The sequence below is a fragment of the Engystomops pustulosus genome, chromosome 8, assembly GCF_040894005.1.
Source record: "Engystomops pustulosus chromosome 8, aEngPut4.maternal, whole genome shotgun sequence".
Lineage (NCBI taxonomy): Eukaryota > Metazoa > Chordata > Amphibia > Anura > Leptodactylidae > Engystomops > Engystomops pustulosus.
This window is the reverse complement of record NC_092418.1, coordinates 22,088,197-22,104,328: the sequence shown is the minus strand read 5'-3', so window position 1 is coordinate 22,104,328 and position 16,132 is coordinate 22,088,197. Positions and strand designations below refer to the sequence as shown.

Here is a 16,132-nt window from a genome sequence, read left to right as displayed (position 1 = left end):
AGGAATCACAAAACTGCAGCAAAAAGTTATGACTTTGCCTCCAGTTATAACGCTGCGGTTCCTACCACGGATTTGCTGCACGCTTCAGTGGTGACACTATCACGAAAAACATGGTAAGATAGGGCAGGGTGCTAATTTTTAGAAGTGGGATAAATGGAAAATGGAGACGATTTTTGGAGAAGAGGTGGAAAATCCTGTAAAATCTGTTCCCCTAAAAACATATATGAACTCAACGTGATATAAGAAAAGACATTCTTCTAATGGGGCTAAACTTATTGCTGTAAGCCAACCTTGTTGGAAGAACCTGCCATGATAAGCGGGACCATCCAGTAATAATAATAATTCTTTATTTATATAGAACACACCGATTATGCAGCGCTGCACAGACTTTGCCAAATCGGTCATGTCCCCAATAAGGCTCACAGTCTAATCACCTACTAGTATGTTTTTGGAGTGTGGGAGGAAACCTCCTGGAGGAATCATCATGTGTGCTGTCACTTCCTAAAGATCTAAACCAAACCCCAACATGTCAGATACTTTGGATCTCTGGGCAGAAGAGCCGCCACTATAGGAGTCTGACAGATGTTTTCTTTACTCTCATTCATGGTTGACTTAGCTGAGTGTGCATGTGTATGGTTGGGAGTCAAAAGAAACGGCCCTAGGTCCAACAGGTACTTAGCTGTCCTAACTCAGTCCTCCAAACTCACTTTGTGTGGTTTGGGGACGGAATGTACTCGGCCAAACCTAGAATCACTGAACTGAACTTAGCATTATCTGTTCAGTTCAGAGATTCTAGGTTCAGTCCAGTAAATCCGACAAGTGTCAGGAGACAGATCAAACTCTAGTCAGGCTAAGGCCCTTTTGTTGGTCTGGCCTAATATCAAGGAAGTGCTTAACTAAAAACGCTAAATATGACCTCATGTGTTGCCATATGGTGCTCTGTAACGCATCACATTACAGTGTCATTCACTCCAGTAGTAGTGTTCTCCTATGACAGCTTAGTAGAGGAAGAAGTTGTGATTTTTCTGCAGATTTACATATTTTTTTTTACCAAAAATCAAATTCTCTGATGTTGTCGTTTTATAATAGTTTGGTCAGACTTAGAAGGGGACATACACCTCAATATTAAAAGTGACAGCTCACCTCTGACACCAGATGTCAACACCCCTGAGCTGTCTCTTTGGCATAACTCAGCTGTTGCTGCTGTCTATTACTGTCTATACGACGGGCACAGCACCAGGAGAGAAAAACTTTGGATTTTTCAATTACCAGGATGTTCCCATTTTATGGCTATGAATAAAATCCATTATCGATCCCGCAGCTAAAAATATGTTTCCTAATGAAGAGTTGTAAAGTGCCATATAAATCTACATTCAAGGCTGCAAATTAACCCCCTGCCGCCCATTGACTTTACAAATCCCCCAAATGACTGGAGGTGTTTAATTTCTCTCTGATGCTGACCACCTGATAATTGCCGGTCTGGGAGGTGAAATAATCTCTCCACTTTTGGGGATCCTGTTACAGATATTACAAGTTAAAGTTACTCCTCTCGTTCGGGGGTCTGTTGTCTTAATTGGCGAACCCCCTTAGGTGTCTCCAGCAGACACCGGAGAAGGTGGTAACAAGCCAATTCCTTTGTTGCAAGAGATTCTCCATGATCTGAGCTGAGCTTGCATGTCCATGTGGAGGTCAGGAGGAAAAGCTGTCGGCTCAACGAGCTGTTGAAATTATATGGCCAGTTAAGAGAACGTACACAATTGTTTGTCCAGTTTGTTCCAATCTTGCTGAGAACATTTGATGAATGACCCTTCTGCACGACCGCAACAAGTAGATAATAGCCCGAGGGTCCATTGTACAGAAAATGTGTCTCTGAGCTATCCCCCTGCGCTCCCAATACACACTCCGTGTATACAAATGGTGGGTTGGTTTCCCCAGCAAATGAGTCCATCCTTCATTGAGGTGAAACTTATTGTGTCCGCGGCTGCCTCCTGCCAGGGCCATGAATATTGTAATGTGGAGGCCTTTGTAAGAGGTGTTAATGGGCAATTGCTCATTCCATTGCTCTATAGGAGAAGGATTTCCATATTAAACAAGGAATTAGTGGATGTAAAGACTGACAGGTTAAATTAGTTAGGTATTTGTAGGTGAGAAGCAAAGAGATTATAGCCCTTTAAAGGAGGTGTTAGGAGTGGAAGTATTCCACTAGGCGCTGGTGATGTCTGCTTACCAGCATTTACAGACAGTCTGTAACTATACGGTCGGAGGTAAATACTAATTTTTTAATCCATTCAATAAAAGAGACTACTCCGCCTTCAAAGTTGTCCTAATAAATATGCAATAAAAGTAAGAATGGTAAAATCTTACCGCAGGGATCCCTTTATTGTGGTTCTACTTCCCAGTGGCTGTGCTTGTGTGGTCTGCCTTTGTTCTTAGAAGGGTCTCTCAGTCATGACAGGTTGTCCCTAGGTCACCCACATCTATGATCTGTGGATGAACCCATCACCAGGTGTTTAGTTTCCCTGCAGTGCCCCCACAGGGAAATTGAAACATTGCACATTTTCCATCAAAATCAAGATAGGTGACCGTGAAATTCCGGGACTTCCTGGTCCTCCGGAGGTAGGTTGGCAGGTAGATGTTTTTGCTTCAAACATTCAAATTAGGAACAGAAAGAAGAGGTATTTTATGTCCTCTGACAGTATACATTCAGCTGTAAACTAGCGACAGCCTAAACTACTGTGCAGCTTGTAGTATATATATTACCGAGCATCAGACAGAATCTTTTTTTACGTTATGTAAATAGTCTCACTAAAATCCAAAGTCTACCATAAAAATCAATCACGATGAATTAGGGACACTTATTTATAGATCCAGGCACAGTGACTCTGGTATCTTCTTATATTTGTTATCCATGACCTCTCTTCCTTCCAAAAATCAACGTTTAAAATTATTCTAATTAGGCACAAGGGCTCTCGGGGGGATGACAAATATAAGCAGATTACCACAGTCACGGTGCTGTGAGTAAGTGTCCATGATCTCTGGTGTTTTTCAACGCAATTGTTTTATCGGGTGGACCAGCAATTTCTTTTAATATTTCATTATGTGGAAATGCAGTTTTTAAAATGTTTTTTTTTTTTCTATATATTTCTCAATAAACAGAAAACAATACTAGAAAAAGAGTATGCCCAATAAAATACAATATAAAAAATTAAAAAAAATATATAATTTGTGTTCAAGTGTTTCTAAATTATTAAAAATGTATGTTTGCTTTATATTGTGTGTTGTAATTACATGTTATTATGTTTTCTTTTAACACATATTAGTTCCCACAATGCATCACTTCCCGTTCATAATAGGCAACGTTCAGCCTGTGATGTATGTATTTTTAGTAGGCAGAGAGGAGATAAGTGGTGACTTATTACCCTTTAAAAAGCAAAAAGTCCGGTGCTTGTCAGGTGGGTTTTACTATGATTCACCCTTTATTCGTACATAGGATGAACAGTCACTTATTTCTCCACAACTTTTGAGAAGACATGCACACTCAGCCAAGCTGCGATACCCCAAGTAAATTCAGGGGCTAAGCAGTTCCCCTAATATTGGACAAAAAGTATCTAATGCGTATAGCCACCATTGCAATGGAGTAGAGAGTGTTTCGTTCTGCCCAGTCCACAATGGGATGGCACTAATCTGACCCCATGGCAGCCACATGTCTATATGGTAATGTATGCCTTTTCTGGATCCCCATGATATCCTATTAACAAAGGCTGGAGAATTACGAGTGTATCGCTCATTTAAGATTCATGCAATTAAAGTACAGATCCCCTTTACTGTTACTGGAAGATATATTAGTAATTTGGAGCATTGGCCTCTTATAGTCCTGTTATATAATTTGCAGGAAGCCCTGGTAACAATAGAAGTGGGGTGTTAATCGTTAGGGCTCTGGCGTTGATATTGGGGCCTGTCAGTGACTCCTTTGTGTTTGCATCTGCTCCGTGTGTGGCAGTAAATTAATTGCATGTACCTCTGCCCCTGCCTCAGACTCCGTTGCCAAAGAGCGGGGTGGCTCATTAGTCAGAGGGCGGCACAGATCTCTCAGCGCCACCCGGCCACCTGTACTGATCAGAAGGCAGACATGATACCGAATCCCTAAAGGATTCTTGGATCTGGCCTCAACTCTCTGTGTTCTGAGTAAACACTCACTTCATTAACTCTACAGACTCTGTAGTATCTGCCCCGGCCACAGAGTCCTGACAACACGTGTGTATTCTGTATGGCCTGGTTCTCCTCTGCACATAAAGGATTTTTTGACTTTTTTCAAAGTTGCATTGCGTTAACTCCATGCTTGCCTGGAGGTATCCTCGCGGCGTTCCGGGCTGTCGCTAAACAGGTGCGATGTTGACACGTTACAAGTCGTAAGATTTAATGCAAAAATCAGTTTGTGTGGTCGAAAGTGAGTCAGAGGTGTCTAAATTTAGAAGTCTCCCTCTTATTTTCCGGCAACTGATCCCGGGACGAGTGCTGTGTAAGCGCAAGGAGTGATGACTGCTGACAGCTCTGGAGGAACGTAAGCAAAGCAACGTCTCACAACCATTGCAAATGTCACACCCGCGTCCCAGGCTTGTACGGTGTGAGCCATATGGAGGGTATATACTTGTGTCATGCCGTATTCATAGGGTCAGGGCATAGTCCTCAGCAGAGAACACTATAGTCATTCATAGTCAATAAGGTTGGCACACACATGCACAGGTTCAATGTATTCCTAAGCCAGGTGGACAGGATGTCTTGCATGAGGGCATCTTTCCTATGACATCAAAGTATAAGAATCATGATCCAATCTGTAACCTTTCAACAACCTGATGACTGAAGGTGTTAAATTGCCAAAGCTTCCCTAGTTACACCTTCTCCAAGACTTGACCTTAAAGCTAACTATGATGTAAGCAATGACGTACCTACCACAGAGGCAGGGAATTCGATCACAATGGAGCTTTAGTATAGGGGGCCCCTGCTACGAAGGGGAGAATGTTGATACAGATTTATAGAGTTCCCAAGGAGTTGGATTCTGGCATAATAGGTACCGGGTGGCATAATCATATCATTTATTTGGGGCCCTATGGTCACTAATTCTCTTGGAATCAATGTAGAAAAGGAAGACATCCCATAAGAGTTGACAAATGTCCAAGGTGCCCACTAGTTTATTTTCTATCTAAGGATTCTGAAACATGTTAAAATAACTTCAGACCTGCCTGAATTTAGCAGTATATTACTTATTATAGACTGGTTTTAGTAGGAAGAATCAGTAGATGTAACGGCATCAGCAAGAGTAGATGTTCATTAGGTGATCCTTACACAGTCCAAACAAAGCCAATCTCCAATAATTGGCCCCTCTCTAGAGGCATTAGGTTAAAATGCCCACAGTAAATCTGGGCCAGGTAGGTGGATAGAAACCAAAGATGACGACACAACAAGTGTCTGCACTCCACCGACTGGAGACGCATATCGGGGCACCAGGGCTGGTTCTAGACAAAGTGGGGCCCTGGGCAAAACTAAAAATGGGGCCCCAATCTAAAACTATTTTATGAACAGTCACAGTCAGTAAGAGGCTTCTTTAGCCCCACACAATAATAATAACTTTGTCATTTACAAGCAGTGGTATAGTATTTCATAGGAGATAGACAGATGATGGATGATGGAAGATAAATATGAAAGATGATATAGATTTATAGATAATGATAGATTTATAGATGCAGAAATATAAAGCAGATTATATAAAGTTAGATAGATATGAGAGAGAGATACAGTAGAAGAGAGCTAGAAGATTGATGGATAGATAATAGATAGGAGATGGATATGTAGATAAGAAATATATTGATAAAAATATAGTCAAAAAGTTAGATAGATAAATGGTTAGATAGATAGATACAAGGATAGGAAGTAGACAAATTATAGGAGATAGATAACTAGACAGATTATAGAATTATAGACAGGAGATAAATGATAACCATCTTCACCTGGGCATTCAACCAAGGGGTATTAAAAGAGCAATGCACCCTCTTCCCACAAAAGTCCACATGCAAGGGGCCTCTTTAGGACAGGGTGCCCTGGGCAAATGCCCAGTTTGCCACCCCCCTAGTGTCGGCCCTGCAGGGCACTAGGAGAAGGAGACTTTGCTTGGTTGACTCAGTGTATACTTTGGGGTCAGCCATTGGTTTCTCTGTGTTTGAGGTTTGCTCCCATGAAGGTTTACTCTGCAAACACACTTGGGTTAGAGGCGGCTCTGGTGATCTTTGATCCTTATTAGCGTTGTAGATAATCGGTTCCTTCTTAGACGTTCCCAGTTGGCGCCAACAAACACAGAAGAAGTATCTGACCTATGCTACAAGTCCTCCTCACTCTGCTATCATTGAACTCATTTTTCATTGCACTCCATTACCTTTCAGCAGATTTCCTTGCTTGGTTTGGTGACTCAATAAACCATGTCTCTGAATTCTGACTGCAGGATGTGTATAACATAAGCGATCGTGAACTTCTGGGAATGGCGAAACCTGCAGAAGAATTCCAGGCATGGATTCCATAAACAAGGGGGGAGGCTTTACATAAGGCTGAGGTGCAGATGAGGTGGCTTTCTGTAAAAAATTACATATAGCACATTATATCTGATTCACTGTGAGAAAATATCTGGATATATATCAGTCCACGGGAGATCAGATAAAGGCTACTTCATGGTGTCCTACACTGCAGTGTTACTGAGACTTACACTAGACATCTGCAATGAGCTGGGGAATTGTGCAACATGCGTCCAGTTTGCCTGCAGCTCCTCCGCAGGTGAAATAAAGCATTACAATGAATTAAATTCACTTGTAATTCATTAGCAGTGTCCTCCCAAAAAAAAAAAGTGTTGCTCTGGCTCGGAAGGGGGTTATGGAAGAGGAAATTATCTTAAAATCAGAATTTTGGTGTATTGCCTCGTTCCTAAGGCTGTGACCTTCTTGATTCATAACGGCATAGCTCCTGTTGTACAATGTATACTGTCAGTGTAAGGACAACATTTGGTCTATATAACACTCTGGTTGTGCAAACAGAAAGAAGGTAGATGAGGCTTTGTTTATTAATTCTTATAATAATAATTCTTTATTTATATAGCGCACACAGATTACGCAGCGCTGCACAAAGCATATCAAATTGCTCCTTGTCCCCAATGGGGCTCACAATCTTAACAATCTAACAGTATGTATTGGAGTGTGGGAGGAAACCGGAGTACCTGGAGGAAACCCACGCAAACACAGAGAGAACATACAAACTCTTTGCAGATGACCTGGGTGGGATTTGAACCCAGGACCCCAGCGCTGCAAGGCAGAAGTGCTCCTCACTCAGCAACCGTGCCGCCCTTGTAAAAGGGCTCACACTGAAGCAGAGAGATTTGTTTAAAAAAATAATTTCTTTTTTAAATCCAGTTTTTAGAGGCAATTATTATTAGCGGTATAAATGAATATATAATAATCACAGCGCCCGACTCACAAAGAGTCACTCAACAGCACATGTCTGAGAAATAGGAGCTGTAGAAATAGTTTTTTCGAATGCAATTTTTCCAAGACGATGGTCAGTGGACTCAATTCTTGCACATGTAGTGCATATACATACATTCAATTATAAAATATACAGTTTCGACTTACATACAAATTCAACTTAAGGACAAACCTCTGGACCCTATCTTGTACGTAACTCGGGGACTGCCTATAGTGTATATCTTTATTCTCAGATTGGTGAGATTTTTTTTTCCTTCTCCCCGTCCATAGAATCACCTGCTGAGTCTCTGATATTGGTCCTAAGTCAGTACTTCAGCTCTTCCAAGTACAAAATAACCTTCCAGTCTACTTTTTGACTGTCCAAGATCTCGATTCCCTGTCTATGTAGTTACCCCAAGATGGCCTTCTCCATGTATTATATCTGCAGAGTCCCTTTAGTTTCTTCCCTGCTGGTATCCTGGTGTTGTCCAACCTATACACCCGATCACCTGAAATACATCATCTATAGCAGTGATTTTCAACCTTTTTTGAGCCGCGGCACACTTTTTATACTTAGAAAATCCTGGGGCACACCACCAACCAAAATAGCACAAAATGACACTAAAACAGTCATAAAAGGCCTCACTTTACTAATAAAAAACCCCTAGCGGCCTCCCTTTACTAATAAAAAACCCCTAGCGGCCTCCCTTTACTAATAAAAACCTCTAGCGGCCTCCCTTTACTAATAAAAACCTCTAGCGGCCTCCCTTTACTAATTAAAAGACCCCTAGCGGCCTCCCTTTACTAATAAAAACCTCTAGCGGCCTCCCTTTACTAATTAAGAGCCCCTAGCGGCCTCCCTTTACTAATTAAGAGCCCCTAGCGGCCTCCCTTTACTAATTAAGAGCCCCTAGCGGCCTCCCTTTACTAATAAAAACCTCTAGCGGCCTCCCTTTACTAATTAAGAGCCCCTAGCGGCCTCCCTTTACTAATTAAGAGCCCCTAGCGGCCTCCCTTTACTAATTAAAAGACCCTAGTGGCCTCCCTTTACTAATTAAAAGACCCTAGTGGCCTCCCTTTACTAATTAAAAGACCCTAGCGGCCTCCCTTTACTAATTAAAAGACCCTAGCGGCCTCCCTTTACTAATTAAGAGCCCCTAGCGGCCTCCCTTTACTAATTAAGAGCCCCTAGCGGCCTCCCTTTACTAATAAAAACCTCTAGCGGCCTCCCTTTACTAATTAAGAGCCCCTAGCGGCCTCCCTTTACTAATTAAGAGCCCCTAGCGGCCTCCCTTTACTAATTAAAAGCCCCTAGCGGCCTCCCTTTACTAATTAAGAGCCCCTAGCGGCCTCCCTTTACTAATTAAAAGACCCTAGTGGCCTCCCTTTACTAATTAAAAGACCCTAGTGGCCTCCCTTTACTAATTAAAAGACCCTAGCGGCCTCCCTTTACTAATTAAAAGACCCTAGCGGCCTCCCTTTACTAATTAAGAGCCCCTAGCGGCCTCCCTTTACTAATTAAGAGCCCCTAGCGGCCTCCCTTTACTAATTAAGAGCCCCTGGCGGCCTCCCTTTACTAATTAAAAGACCCTAGCGGCCTCCCTTTACTAATTAAAAGGCCCTAGAGGCCCCCCATTACTAATTAAGAGGCCCTAGAGCCCCCCCTTTACTAATTAAAAGGCCCTAGAGGCCCCCCTTTACTAATTAAAAGGCCCTAGAGGCCCCCCTTTACTAATTAAAAGGCCCTAGAGGCCCCCCTTTACTAATTAAAAGGCCCTAGAGGCCTCCCTTAACTAATAAAAAGCCCCAGCCTCCCTTTACTAATTAAAAGACCCTAGCGGCCCCCCATTACTAATTAAGAGGCCCTAGAGGCCCCCCTTTACTAATTAAAAGGCCCTAGAGGCCCCCCCCCCTTTACTAATTAAAAGGCCCTAGAGGCCCCCCTTTACTAATTAAAAGGCCCTAGAGGCCCCCCCCCCTTTACTAATTAAAAGGCCCTAGAGGCCCCCCCCTTTACTAATTAAAAGCCCCCAGCGGCCTCCCTTTACTAATAAAAAAAAGACCCTAGCTTCCTTCCCTATACAAATAATAACCTTATATACTTACCCTTGATGTCTTCTTCCGCGTACCTTCACTCCTTCACTCCATCTTCTGTAGCTCCTGCACCGCGCGCCTCTGGTCACGTGACTGACGCGACCTGACGTCAGGTCGCATCAGTCACGTGACATGGGCCGCGCGGTGCAGGAGCTACAGAAGATGGGCGGATTGCCGACGTGGGGCTTGTAGGTAAGTATGGGGGCTGAAACACATGGACACCATGGTTCGGGGAACTTTCCCTGCGGCACACTCAACCATGTGTCGCGGCACACTACACAAGTTGAAAATCACTGATCTATAGAATATAGAACATTTGCAAAGAGTTTGTATGTTCTTTCCGTGTTTGTGTGGGTGTCCTCTGGTTTCCTCCCACACTCCAAAACATACTGGTAGGTTGATTAGATTGTGAGCCCCATTGGGGACAGGGACTGATGTGACAAGCTCTGTACTGCGCTGCGGAATCTGTGTGCGCTATATAAATAAAGAATTATTATTTTCTCTCTTTTTTTTAATATGGAAAAGTGACTCTGATCATTATCATGAATACTTGTATATTACGTTATCATGTTTGTCAAACCATGTATTATTGTGGTGTATACAGCTACTTCACTGGTGTTCTCTCTCCACCAATAAGAACGCTTGCAAATGACATTTGCTATCACCACGGAAGCAACCAATAAGAGCTTAGCTCTAATTTTCGAAACAAAGTTCCAACAGAAAAGCTAAACCTAAATTGCTTGCATTGTTTTACTGTTGCAGTCTGTCCGCACAAGTCCTCATTGTATAAGAGAAACAACAAAAGTGATATAAATCTCATCCACATGATGTACAAATATGTACAGTAGATCTATAACACGTTCATCTGTTCTGTAGCTTTTCCATTTGACGCTCCTCAGGGTCAATCTACACCAAAATATAGAAGATTTTGTTGAGTATTTAGGGCAAATATATATCCCATGGAGCCAGGACAGTAGAAACGCAAAGCAGACAAAATGCTTATTGAGAAAACTACAACTCCCAGCATGTCCAGGCTCTTATATTGGGTTCTCAATATAGAGAGGGGAACTGCAATTCCCAGCATGCCTTGGCAAACACTTATTGCATTCCCTATTTTAATGGGTAATCCGAGATTTCCTTTCTTGTTTTCATCCTCTGTATGAATACGGCCTGACAAATACAAATAAGTTCTTGTTGGTTTTCCTTCATTTCAATCACATGGACATAAAAGAGAAGCCGGGATCAGATAGAATGGAGGCGTTATACTAACATGGCGGATAAACATACACGTGTTGACTTTCTGCCTTTTGTCAGAGCTCTTATCACCTGTGAAGTGGCCACTTCAATCCCAATGATAAAGGCAGATCTAATGTAATCAGCTTATCAGCCTCTCCACCGCTCTTCCCAGGGGTGTGAAAAGGAGAGGGAGGGACCCGTGCTAAAAGGACTATTTCCCTCCGACATTGTGTATCTTCTCTCTTTCCTTTGTCGTTGATTGACAGTCCTCCAGGAATGCGCCTCATCACAAAAAGGGACGGATTTCTTGCTGCGTTATCTGGAAGGAATAGAGATTGAATAGCTGAAGACCATAGCTGCATGCCAAAGACGAAATCCCTACTGGGATCTAATCCTGAGCCATGTTATAGGAGTGAAGGTTATAGGGAAGGATATGAAGATGTAAAATAGATAGGTAGATATAATAAAAGGAAAAATGCAGCATTCTAGATGCAAAAGGTTATATGGAGATAGATAGGATAAAGATGAGAGGAAGGAAATGTTGATTAACGTGGGATACTAAGAAAAATAGACCAAGAAAAAACATGTAAATTTCTATTAGATATTGAGACGGATATACAGATATTGGAGATATGAGACTAATGGAGTATTGAGAAATATACCGTATATACTCGAGTATAAGCCGATCCGAGTATAAGCCGAGAAAAAACTGGGAAAACCTATTGACTCGAGTATAAGCCGAGGGTGGGAAATGCATTGGTTACAGCCACCCAGTATATAGTCTGCCATCCCCTGTAGCATACAGCCTGCCCAACCCCTGTAGTAGAAAAATAAAATAACACTGTAATCATCTTTCCGACGTCCCCCATAGGTCCTCTTCTGTCTCAGACTGTCTCAGACAGAAGAGGACCTACGGGTCACGTCAGAAAGGTGAGTTTTGTCTTTATTTTTTTAGTTGACTCGAGTATAAGCCGAGTTAGGGTTTTTGAGCAGAAATTTTGTGCTGAAAAACTAGGCTTATACTCGAGTATATAAGGTAAGTGGATGGACTGATGGACCAACAATATAGGGGAGGGGTGATTATGCAGGATCCTGGTCCATTGGACTTCCATAAGAGGACAAGGATTTTGTTAAACAGGATTTGCAGTGGGTGCTCCCATTGGATGTGCCCCTAGCCTTTCTATACATAGGAATTTTTCTGCACATTTTGCTGGGAAAACATCTGCATAAGAAACAGTCTGCGAATCTGCGAGATTGAATCCAACACCATTCACAGGCATAATGAAGTGCCAGAGGGCGGCCATAGACATCGGCCTGGGGTTTATTTTACAATAATGTTATTATAACATGGCGGCCGTGTCTCTTATATACAAGGACATTCATTTCATCTGACACTTGCTGTTTACACAACGCGCCACAATTAGCGGACCCTGTATTCTGTAATCAGGCTTTGTTTTCTGAATAAATACGACAAAATGGTGAAGATCTGTACAGCGACAACCGATCGGAAACTGCAGATTATTACATGACGAAATAAAGTTTTTGTTACTTGTAGCCCCGACCTCATAGAAAATACCACAGATACAAAAGGTGATTTCAGGTGACGCCAAAAGCCTTTGCTCAAATCCAAGAATGATCCGCGACTATAGATCTACATTACTTTCTAAAACATAGTCTTTGAATTTTTATTTTTTATGGAAATATAAAGTTGTGTTTTGAGGTTTTCTGACATTTCTTCTTTTTTAGATTTTTATTAAATTTCGATTTTTTTTTTTCAGAAAAGCAAATGCAAAATGAGGAAATCAAGCTTCCACAATGTGTTTAATTTACAAAATAACCAACAACCCCTCCTGATTGGAGAAGAAGGAAAAAAAATCACCTTCTTACCCTACCCCTTTGGGCCATTTTAAGAGCCCAAATAAAATTCACAAACACCATTAATTTTCTTCAATACAAATTCATTTATTGATTCAGATCAGATCAGTAAAGGTCCAACACCAGACACCCCAAGCTGATCAGCAGGAGCTGCAGGCTTTTCCCATTATGATAGAGACCATCTTACTTAAAGGAATCTACCATGAGAAATAGATCTGATGGTAGAGTCCTACTGTCTGCCTCTTGCCTAACCCGTAATTTAATAATCCTGGAACCTACAGTAACCTAACTTGTTAAAAACTTTATTTTAGTAATATGTAAATTAACTGTAGAGGCTACTTGGGCGTGGAGAAGCCTTAGCTCCCAGTGCCCGGCCGGGCCAGTACACGCCCCAGGAGCCTCTGCAGGTAATTTACATATTACTAAAATAAAGTTGTTTTCTTCAAGTTGGGTTACGTTCCAGGATTATTAAATGATAGATTAGGGCAGAGGCAGCAGGAGGAATCTACCATCACATCTACTTCTACCCATGGTAGGTTTTCTTTAATAAAACAATTCTTATGTGTGACTGCTAAAAATAAGTAAAAACACAACCAAAAAAAATAACATCAAATAAAATATACTTATATATTGGTGACACCTTTTATAGATTTTTTTCCATACAAATTACAAATATTAGAGTGTTGTTATTATGGTAATAAAAGGTTTTAAAATAGAACATTTTTTTTTTGTAAATTCACACATTAAGCAGTAATATCTCTGCACCTCACCCACTTCTGATTCCATTAAAAAAAAAAAAAGAAAACAGGGGCCAACATTTATAAAAAAAAACAGTGCAGTGTGTATGGGCAGTGTTTTGTATAGTGTGCAGGGGGCACTAGATTCATGATTTATGTCGCAGGTTCTTCATGAATCTGGCACCCTCTGCACTGCTCCGACAGTCCGACACCTTTAACATGGGGCTTTCAACACACTTTTGTCAGACTTTGCATGCACAGTCCAACTGAGCATCGGAGCGCCCCCTTTAAGTACAGAATTTTTTTTCACATGCCAGCAGTTTGCACTGAATTGACTTTAATAAATGTGGACAAAGGTTTCAAATTGCTACATTTTATTAGAAATAAAAACAGAAGTTATAGATACAAACGCAAAAAAGGAGATCTCCAGGTCTTAAAGGGGCACCTTTTGAAATTGTGAAATAAGCCGTAGTTTCCTATTGGATGTCACCCAGTCTTCAGCATGACTATTTAAGCACCTGGCAGAGCAAACGAACAGGGTGCCATGTAATGGGGGCATCGGCACAGCCTGCACTTGCTCTCCTCTTCACTTCCACAGCAGTCGGGTCAGTGATAAGAGAAGAGCGCAGCAGGAGAGAGTCCTGGCCTCACACAGCAGTGATCCCTGTGTAACCCTCTGCATTCTGTGGGTAAGTATATGCAAGGAATATGTGTATAAGTGTGTGAAAATAAATGTACTTAATCTTTATTAAACACAAATGTGAGCTGAAGTGTATGCATGGGTGTATGTCCATGTGTGTATGTACCGTGTTTGTGTCTGCAATTGCGCGTGCTTGTATGTATCAGCATGTGCCTAGCATGTGTCTATTTCTTCTGCAGGGGCTGAGGTGGTTATTATGAGCCTTTGCAACAGCTTTGTGGAATGTTATGAGGTTCTGCAACAGCTTTCAACATATTTTTGGGGGATGCACAAATTTTGAGGTCCCCCCTGCTGCCCGAATGACCCAAATATTGCCCTGATAAGGTGATGTCCAACTGGTTCCCTGCACGCAGGGCCACGTGGCCAGTGTCTTGCTCCAGTGGTCCGGTGAATATGAACAGGATGTCTTCTCTTCCGCCACTGGGGCTAGAACTATTGGGGACCAGAACATTGGCGCTGGATCGCAGGGACAACAATATTTTATAAAGTTTGACCACTTAATGGCCAAAATGGTCTCTGTCCTTCAGTTTTTAAAGGGGTGTTCCAAATATTTCAGAAATCTCCCTGGGAACTTGGGCAGGTATAGGCATATAAAAATGATCATCCTTACCTTGCTCTCGGTCCTCTTTCCAGAATTATGGCACCATGGCCCCAGTAGACCCCTGGTGAAGTCACTCGCTTCATGTCACCCAGTCCTACTGATGCTACTTGTGGTCCCATGACCGTTTCGGCAGTAAATCAATGGAGGGTCAATTAACCCTCTAGGGTTTTTCGAAATACTCAAAAACAAAGTCCTTTAAGGTTGTAATGTTACCAACGTGTTACAGTATGCACACAGAAGGAAGTGCCCAGAAGGTCCCTTACCCCCCTATAAGGTGACCTGCACTATAAATGATGCGTGCTACTGGGGAGACCCTGATACAGATTTTACATTTTGGACCCCCATACAGCAGCAGATGCTTTGCCGCTAGTGGTGTGATATATGAGTGCGGCTATGTCACCCCCAGCGCGGGACGCCTCTCCCCATCTCTCTGCTGCTTCTCCCAGGTCCCTCCATCTCTTTCCCGTCTCCATGGCTCTCCCTCCCTTTCTTTCTCTCTCCACAGACCTTCTTACAGACACACGCTCTCACACACACATAAGGCGTGTTGTTTTAAATGGGTCTCGGCCCAGATCAGACTAGGGAGTGCCAGGAAACCAAGAGAGAACTCTGCCTGGTCTCCCTGTGCCTTCCACATACTGAGGGCCGGCTCTGGTTACAGTGAGGGGGCAACTTTGTCTGGAAGGGCAGCAGTGGCAGTGGAATGTAGTCCTGCACCCTTTCACTGCTAGAGATGCGGATCCTGCAATCTGGATGTTACGTTAAAGATTAAAAAAATATTTTTTTTCTTTTCTGATTTCACTCCCATTATTTTTGAGTTGTGTCTTGAATATTTCTGGATATTCTGGATCTCACATTCTGGTGTCTATCTCATATCTATCTTTATCATATCTATCTATCTTTCACATATATATTTCACATTCAGGGCAATTTCTAGGTTCTTTGCATAAACAGCCCCCAACAAATGGATTTTAGTGTATCCAGCACAGTCCCAATATGTTAGCTTAGATATTGCTCCCACAAATTAATTCTAACATATACAGTGCCCCCCTTTAATGAAAGGACATCTACCACCAGGATGTAGGATTGTAAACCAAGTACACTGACATACTGGTGTGTGCCCCCTCTGGAAGGATCCGTTCTTCTTTTAGCTTTTTATGCCATTTTTTTTTTAAAGGCTTTAGAAATTATGCAAATGAGTCTGAGGGGCTCTGGGTTCCATAGCTGTTGATGGAACATATTTTTAAAGTTTTTTTTTTCTTAAAAGCAACCTGTATGTCAGAGTGCTTGGTGTAGAATTCTTCATCCTGGTGGTAGTTGTTCTTTTCACATCTACTGTGTCTTCCAAATTAAAATACTGTGCCTGTCATTAATTATTATTATTATTATT

The 16,132-nt window shown here is 42.1% G+C and overlaps 1 long non-coding RNA gene across 6 annotated transcripts in view; it reads left to right on the top strand.

The window, feature by feature from the left end:
* LOC140074919 (uncharacterized) overlaps nt 1-16,132 on the top strand; it is a 304,822-nt gene that overhangs the window by 104,732 nt on the left and 183,958 nt on the right. The window lies entirely within an intron of this gene.